Source organism: Apium graveolens, chromosome 7, assembly GCF_009905375.1.
Source record: "Apium graveolens cultivar Ventura chromosome 7, ASM990537v1, whole genome shotgun sequence".
NCBI classification, from domain to species: domain Eukaryota; kingdom Viridiplantae; phylum Streptophyta; class Magnoliopsida; order Apiales; family Apiaceae; genus Apium; species Apium graveolens.
Window position 1 is genome coordinate 233,823,872 of NC_133653.1, and position 9,483 is coordinate 233,833,354.

Sequence of the window (9,483 nt, forward strand, 5' to 3'; positions counted from 1 at the left end):
GACACACTAACTTTATTCAGCAACTCCTCAGACCTCATGGTCTGATACAAACTACCTCAGAGGAGCCAGGTCCAGTAGGGGCGGGAACACGGGTCGGTCTGACTGATCTTCTAGGCATCTGCAAAATATACATAACAGTTTGCAAGGGTGAGCATAATCGTTCAGCAGTACCAAAAGATGAATAACAGATTAAAACAGTAATGTAACAATAATGGGAACAGAGCTGTAATCATAATATCAACATTTGATAATGATAATCAAAGTAACTGGATATCACTAATTAGCATGCTTTGTTAAAACAACAAAGTAGTGTGTTGTGTAATACCAGAGTCCAATTTTAGCACGCTAATCATTTTATAAAACCGCTGTATCAACCAATCATGCTTTTATATAATTCACAAATCCCAATCAGATACATAGCGGATATGTGAAGACAGCTGATCAGGCTATCAACACCAGACGGCTCTAACTGCCATCCCATTTACCCGTTCCGGAACTCAGAGACTAGCTAGGTCTCTGACCTGCTGGACTAATCGGTTTTATAGTGCATGCAACCGAATTAGCCTCTTACGCCACCTCAATAGGCCTACTCTGGCCTAAATGTATCCCATATCTGACCGTTTTATCCAGTTTTCAAAACACTTGTACCTATCTCATTTTCAAAATCATTTATTTAGCTAGCACACATATAAAATCCATTTCGCAAATTATTCCATTCGAGATAGGTACCATTCGAAGTTACTTTTCCCCAAAACAATTTGAAAACAGTAATTTTATAGCTACAGGGGATACGTAACTTAAAACGTTTATGTTCCATTACGAAAGTAAAATGTTTAGCTATTCATATGCACTGAACCATAAAAGAATGGTCAGGGGTACTTGCCTTGCAACGCTTTACAAACCCTAAATAGCTTTCACGCTGACTTTGATCCTGGAACAACTCGACCGGGATCTACAATTACAGAATACCCTAATTAGTTATACCGACATGCTTGATATCCTCAAATCCTAATAACCCAAATCCGACAACCCGACTCGTATTATTATTATACACATAATCATGTAATCACATTTCTCGAACATAAATAGAGGTAACACGTAAAACATAATTATATACGATTACAAATATATTTTTAGAAAATTTTGGCAGCAACTTCTTTATTTATAAGACTACCCGTCGATTATAATCGACGTCAACAATTCTCAACAATCCACAACTTTATTCCACCATTTATATAACGTACATCCCAACACCAATCAAAATTAGTTATTTAAATCCAAACATATTTTACATAGTTATTTTATTTTATTTATTTATAGAATTTAGGACTCAGAACATCGTCATCACCGTCCACCGTTGACTCACCGAAGTTCATCGTCAACGGCGGCACAATTTATTGGCGCCCAATATAATACGGGTTCCCAAATAAATTATACCGATTAATATTATTTTCTCGCCACGAAATTCTTTTATTTCACAAAAGATACTCATTTATTTCCCTGCAGAAAATTAAATAAATAAAAAAAATCAATTTACAATAATCAATCTGCTGCGCGAACAGGCCCAACAAAAAGGCCCAAACAAAACAAATCCAACTACACACCACTAGCCTCACTGCTAGAGGCCCAACAACAACAGCCAGGCCCAACTGCAACAGGTCAAGCCCAGCAAGGAGCCAGCCCACAGACACACACAGCATCGCACACACGCGGCCACACGCCGCCACAACCCACACACGCAAGCACTGGCACACACACACACAACACTCGATACACACACATCACAAATTACACACACATATATATGTATATACATATGCAATTACAGAAGCAACAATCAAGGAACCAGAGAACCGATCGACACCAGCCGGCCGGAAACTCACCGGAGACAACACAGCGGCGGCGGCAACAGGAACGGAGAACAAGGGAGAGAAATAATCAGGAGAAGGAGATAAGGAGAAATAATTAACGAGAGAGAGATGGAATGCGAGAGAAACAGAGATGAGAGAGAGCGAGAGATTGAGACCGAGAAAGAGAGAGACTGAAATGGCACAAAAGAAAAACAAACTGCAGCCAACACGTATCCTGTGAAAATGGGATACGTGTTAACTTCTTATTATAAGTTGTTAACACGTGTCCCGAAATAACCGGGGACCCGAATTTTTATCCCGAATTTGAAATTAGTGAACCGAGGCATCCTTAAAATAATTTCGAAAATAACGATGATGGTCTAAAAATATTTTAGATATCCTGAAGTTAATAAAAATTTAAGTTTCGAAATTTTTTAAAAACACTTTTGAGGCGCGCTTTATACACGCTTTTTAATAAATAACGAGACGACACACGGTTTAAACGATTCCCGAAAATTCCCAAAATAATTTTAAAATTTTCCGAATAATACGAACTTAATAAAATATAAATTTCATAATTTTTAAAGATTCCCATAATTAAATATGGATTTTAGCATTTAACACACTCAGGAAATCATTTAAAATGAATAATTAACGAAATATTGATTTCTCAATTTTATACAATCCTAAAAATAATTATTGAAATTATAAAATTAGAAAACCAATTTTAAAGACAACCCAAATATTTATGGAATTAAAATAACAATAAAATCACTTTTACAAGCGAAATAAAATCATATAACTCACCAATAAATCACATAATTTCAATCCCACATATCAACAAATCATAAATAATTAAATAACAATCAATAACCGCTGCCAAAATCAATACACACCTTTTATTTATTTACTTAAACTTTTATTACACCTCCAAATATTAGAAATAAAATAAAAATACACGAGTCGTTATACTAACTAGGTCTCCCACTTAAACGAGAATTCACATTCAGTTTTATGAAATATTTTGTTCATGAAATATTTTATTCTTTCGTTTGTATAAAGAATATCCAATTAAAATTACAAAGTGATTGAAGAATAATATAATTCCTTATTTATTAATCATTGGATAAAATTCTCTTTCAAAATAGCACCTCTTTGAGACCTCAATGGTTAACCTTTGGTTGAGGATGTTATTCGATATTTCTTTCATTCTTTCGAGAAGAAAAGTATTCCTTCAATGGAAAAATCTTACAAGTATCATTCGTATGATGTTATTATTCAGCAATCATTGCTTTCAATGGATATTCTCCATAATATCACAATATAGAATTCTAAGGAAATGGAAGGATAATCCTTGTTATATTCTTCCTTCCAAGTTATAAAACTTCTGAGTGTTGCGACTCTTTTATTCAGAGCTCATTATTTGTTCGGATGTTAGATTTTGAAACCTTATTAAGACTATCTAAATTTCATCGATATCGTGAAGATCTTTTTCCAAGGCTAATTGCCTTCCCAATAAAGAGAGGTATAGTTGATAACCGGTTGTTGTAATATGAGACTGAAAGCTAAGTGCTATGATGGTGCAATCGGAGCATCGTGATGAGTAAGTTGTTTTAAAGAGAAGAATACCATGTTTAGTTATTATCATAAGTATCTTTAAGATGGTTATAGAAGAACAAAAATAGGGATACGATGTGATTAGTGAGGTACACTTCTATGAAACATTATCGGGAGAGGTGCTAATAGATTCGGGGAAGACCAAGCATGTATGAATTTGAGGAATAAGATTTTCAAGAATTGAAGGAAAGATTAGTAGCAATCCCGTGCTAGAATTACTCAACGATAAAAATAGGATATTGCATGAAGTCTAATGATATGTCTACGCAGCTTAAGGACCGTGACATAAGGCTTCCTAATAATAATGTAGAATAATTACGATAATGTTCGGACTGAAAGGGACAAGGAGTTTACTTATGAGAAAATTTTGGATTTTTTTACACTGAACACGAGATAGAGGCTATAGTCAAATTGATCAAAGGCCATGATTAAGAAATATATTATCATCAGGGAAAGGCCAATATGGTGGCCGTCACTTTTAGTAGGAAAAGATATATTGAGGATGACAAATCTCAGAATAACTGATGAAAAGAACGCTTTATTACTTAACAAGAAGACTTAAAGATGCCTAAAAATGTAAACGGATATTAGTCATGACAGAATATGAAAAGGGATGTCATTGAGTAGGTAACTAAGTATTTGACACAGTGAAAAAATGAAAACGGAAAGGCGAGGGTTAAAATTTTGGCGACTTCAACTTGTAGATGACCCAAATAGGATTAAGAGTTAATTATAATAAATTTTGAAGGAGGATTATCAAGAACCAAGTTAGCCGTCGTGTTAATTGAGGATTTTGGGTGATAGATTAAATAAGACCGCTTACTTTATTATGCAAACGATAGATGTCCACTCTACAAAATTGATATGAACGCGGAAGAGATAATTTGGACAGAGAGACCCTGTGACAACTGCGCCACACAAGTACCCAAGATTTAATTAACGAGACTATTTCCCAAGATATTTTGCGAAAAAGAACGGACAGAGGAATGACTTAGGGTTCTCAAATCGACAAGTAGAATGAGGGGACTATCCTGACCATTGAAGATACGTCTAGCGGCTTACCTTTTATTTGGAACGGTTTGGAGGATCACCTATTATTGACAGATAATTCGTGTAGATGTACTTACCACGCTAGCATACGAAAAATAGTCGCCGATATCCCTTACGAAGGGCAACGTGAAAGAATGAAGGATGTCATTGTCAGAGCTGATAGAAGGCAAAGAAGATTTTACATGCCCTATAAAGGCCACTAGTAGCAGGTACCAATAAACGTGAATACATCTAAGGCACTAGCGAGAATAACAAGTACGGCCCAGAAAGTGTCGTAGTACTATAAATATTATACGGGGAATGATTAAAGAAGTCCGACCGATGACGGAAGCTGAACATTGCACGATCCTAAAACGTGTCAATAAATTACGTATGAAATGGTGCTTCCTTCAAGATGGTAACATGACGATGACGTGTTTTACGTTACTACAGGAAGAAATATTAAATCTGGCACTAAGCGTGTAGCAGGAGACGAGCGTGTAGAAATGCAACGAGAACTTCTTACATAGAATAATTGACATAGATGATGCACCCAAAATGGGAAAACGTTAAGGAATGAAACTCTAGCACTAGTAGGAGCGATGTAGGGGGAAACGAATAAGTTGAAGGATGATTTCAAACACTAGAAGATGCACTAATCGCCCATGTTATCAGTTTTTAAGGGAAATGAAGTGGCCAGTTGACGTTAATCGAATTATCAATAATAACGAGTTATCATGCGTGCATTGGAACGGCTACAAAGCTTTGTACGGAAGAAAGAATCGTTCTACCTTAGGATTGGGAAGAAGTTGGTAAGCGGAAGATACTTGGACCATCGTTGAGTCAACAACCCAAAGAAATTCCTAGAACTTATCAGAACCCGACTAGTGGCAACCCAGGATAAACAATAGAGATATACGGACCAAAACTATAAAGACATAAAGTACGAAGTAGCGGACCAAGTATTGTTGAAAGTACCTCCCGAGGAGGGAGTGATGAGATTCGAAAGGAAAAGAAATGTTGAACCCAAGATTTATTGGACCAGTTGAAGAATTAAAGGACTAAGAAAGTTGACTTATAAATTAGCACCATCATCGAACGGTCACCAAGTTTATAACAAGTACCACGAATCGAGGTTAGGAAATTTAACCGTCAAAACCAAACATATGATTGAAAATGAGCTAATAAACTCGTAGCCAGACTTAGCGTACGTCGAGTAACGTGTAGAGGTCATAAGACTACAAGGACGAGTACCCAGAAATATATTGGATGGATGAGTGGAAATTTTATGAAGAGATCAAATACCGCAAGGTCAATGTGAGAACTTGAGGTTGTCATGCGAGAAGCATATTCCTACCTGTTTCTGAACTGATTTCGGGACGGAATCCTTTTAAGGGGGAAGACTATAAGAACCCAAATTTTTGACATCGGTAAAAGATCTTTATGGATAGTAATATAATAACTTGAATTTTTGAGACCTTGTAAAACGTTTACTGAATAGTAACCTTGACGGACGGGAAAAACTTTTGAGCCCACACTATATAGTGCATGAGAAAATGAGTTTCGGAGTTGATATTACGATTATACGTACCAAATGAGTGTATGTAAACGCTATTAGTTTTCGAAGAAAATGAACTTTGAAAAATGACCGTATTTATGACGCATCGAGGATTACAGGAATCACAATATAATTACAAGATTAAAACCCTACGGATTTATATTCAAGTATGATAATTAAAAATATAAGGAATAAATACGAAAGGAATTACGTCGCAAACCATTTACGAGTAAGTATTACGAAAATGTTTAAGTAACCGAGCGAACGCGTAAACGATTAAATAAACGTAATGCACTAACTAAACCATGGTAAGAAAGTAACCATGGTTACTTTATCAAATAGTAAGCTAACCATAGGATGATCAAGCAAGCTATCCAAATAATGTGCTAAGGAAGCTAACACAAGTAAGTTTCTAGGAAGCTACCTAAGATTTGTCCCCAAGATTTGCAACAATAATAAACCTAGGATTCAACCTAGGAAGAATAAAGATCAAGGAAATATATCACCCCCATTTCCTAGAAGTAACCTAGCAAAGAAACCAAGCTAAGCAACCAAGGGAAGCAAGTATAAATACCCCCCCTACCATTGCTCCATTAGGCCCCTTGAAGAAAAAAAGGGACAATTCAATTTCAAATCTCAAAATCTAGCCACGTTAAAATCATCCCATTAATTCTCAAGCTTCGTAACAAACAAACTAAGGTAAGAAAATTCTTTCATCTCTTTTATCAAGGTTTGATGGGTGAAATAAAATCAAGAAACTCACTAGTGAATAGTATGAATAGTAACCTCTCTTTGGTTTCTTGATTTCAATGGTGGTTTTAGGTTCCAAAAATCATACCAAGCACTTCCAAGCCTCCACCATCCTCAAGAACACATCTCAATATTTCAAGAAAGGTAAAAATCTTTGGCCCAACTTTATTTAAGATTCATTTTTAAGATCCATTTAGTATGTGGTAGAAAACTTAGTTTAAGAAGTGGTATTGTTGAGATCTTAAAGTTTAAGTAGAGTAGATTTAAGGTTGATTATTGTTGCCTCAAGAACATGATGTTCTTGAGAGGAGTTTGTGTGTTGATGATGAAATGATGATCGTTGGTGGTTGTGTTAAGAGTTAGGGCGTAAACGAAACCCCGATCGTAAACGTAACTCTGTTAAAACCAACGAATCATAACTTTAAGTTTCTGCAGAAAATCCCGGAGTTTTAAACTATATTTTCTTGAAAAGTAACCCTTGATTATGATAGGAAATGTTATAAGAATCGTTTAGGAGCTTGAATCGCTTGATTCCGATTTACGGATCAAAAGTTATGGTCATTTTAGTAAAAGTAATTTACGCGACAAAAACTGCTAGAAATCATGAACTTTGAAAATATAAAGGATCGACTTAAATGTATTCATAAATCATGAAATCTTTACAGAGAGTAACATATTGAGTTTCCTAACTTCCATAAAAATTTCAAGTGAAAACAATGGTTTTTCAGTTTTATAAAAATATCGGAGCCGAGACCGCGCGAGTAGAAACCGTAAGAATCCATAAGCGGAGCCGACGACGATAAAGAAAATGAACCTAAGATACTTAGAAAAATGAAGCGACCATGATGTGAATAAGGACTTAAAGAAATAATGAGGGTAGTATAAGTTGAGAGGGTGCATAATAAGTAGCGCATGAGTGCGAGTCACCGTAAATTAGAACGGGGCCTAACGAAATGAATTGTGTTTATGGTTATAGATTTCCGTGAAAGAGATATATCCTAAGTCCAATCATGTATGAGGATTTAGGAATAACTTTTTATGTAATCTGTTTTAATTTCATTGATATTAATAAAAGACTTGTTTTGTTTTTATTACGGGCTCTATCTATTTAAGTGTTTAAATAAGATATACCATAGTTTAGAGTAAAGCTTTTTATGGATTATGATGAGATCATAATAGTGAGACCTAAAAGATGAAAACTCTAAACTTAAATAGTTCCTGGTCATAGGATTACTAACTGTTAATTAATAATCCGCAAAGATCGGTACATACTATGCTTGCTTCATTATGATGAATGTCTGTTCTCATAGATATTTGTGTGGTGACACTATAGCTAGTATGTAGGTGCTTATTATAGAATAAGTTCACTGAACATGACTCGCACAGCTGAACAACTGATGGAGTTCACTCACGTGTCAGTAGTTGTTCACATAGTGATAGTTGTACAAGTATCCTTAGACTTGAGGTCATCATAGTCATCTTGTGTACACTGAACTATGCTTTGGTTTAGTTCTTAGTCTCCAGGGACAATTATTAGGGCTCTACTGGGTATAGGAATTTGTACACGAAGATAGTGTATGATCAATAAAGGATCTACCCCTTCCAGTGAAGGAAGAGAATGTTCATAGCTGATCCACTTATGCTAGTTCAGGAATCTCTGGCCAGAGTGAATGAAATTAGAAAGGAGTTTCTAATTTACATAGAACTGAGCATAGTGAATGGAAAAGCAAATGATTAAATTAGATAGGCTTGACACAAGATCCATGCCTTGTATTTAATCAGGACATTGGTGGGTAGAAGGAGTTAATTGTACGGTAACTATTCACTGACAGGTTCTTGGTATTCTAAGCAGTGAATTCATATTATCCGGATAGTCGCGATATGTTGAGAAGCATCACTCACAATGTAGAATAAATATAATTAATCAGTTAATTATATTTAGTGAATTTTAATATTCATATAAATAATTAATAAAAAGTTTATTATTATTTATTTCTACTACCGGCATAATATTGAACCTACAGGGTCACACCATAAACGAATATTTCCTTTGATGAATAATGAGAGAGAGAATTATTTTTCTAAATAGTTAAGAAAAGGGAATAATCATTAAAATAGTTTTAATTATTATTAAAGTATTTTATGAAGATAAAATATGGGGGTTAAAATATATAAAGATATATTATAAAACCCTAGGAGAGTCCTATAAATAGAATGAGATGGATGGCTCATTTGACAAGACACACAATTTTGGTTTTGTGAAAACCCTAGCCTCCATCTTCTTCTCTCTCTCTCTCCCAAAACTCCATTTTATAAAAGCTTAGTTTTATAAAAAGGTTCATCGAAGAGGATCGTTCTTGGTGGATACCGGTAGAGTGCTTCACACACTGAGGAGCAACTGCTAGCACTCCAATTTTATAAAGCTTCGATTCACGAGGTATGGTTTCGATTCCTCAGTTTTTCCCTTTTATATGTTTTTTCTATATGTGCGGTATATGGTTTTTTACGAAATAATAGTTATTTCACGCTTCCGTTCATCCGTAAATTCCATCATTGGCATCAGAGCTAGGTTCTGCATATAGAGATTCATATAAAAAAAATTTCAGATTTTTTAATGCATGTATGGATTTATTATGATTTTTGTAAGTTTATTTGGATTTAATTATGAATTAATTCGAA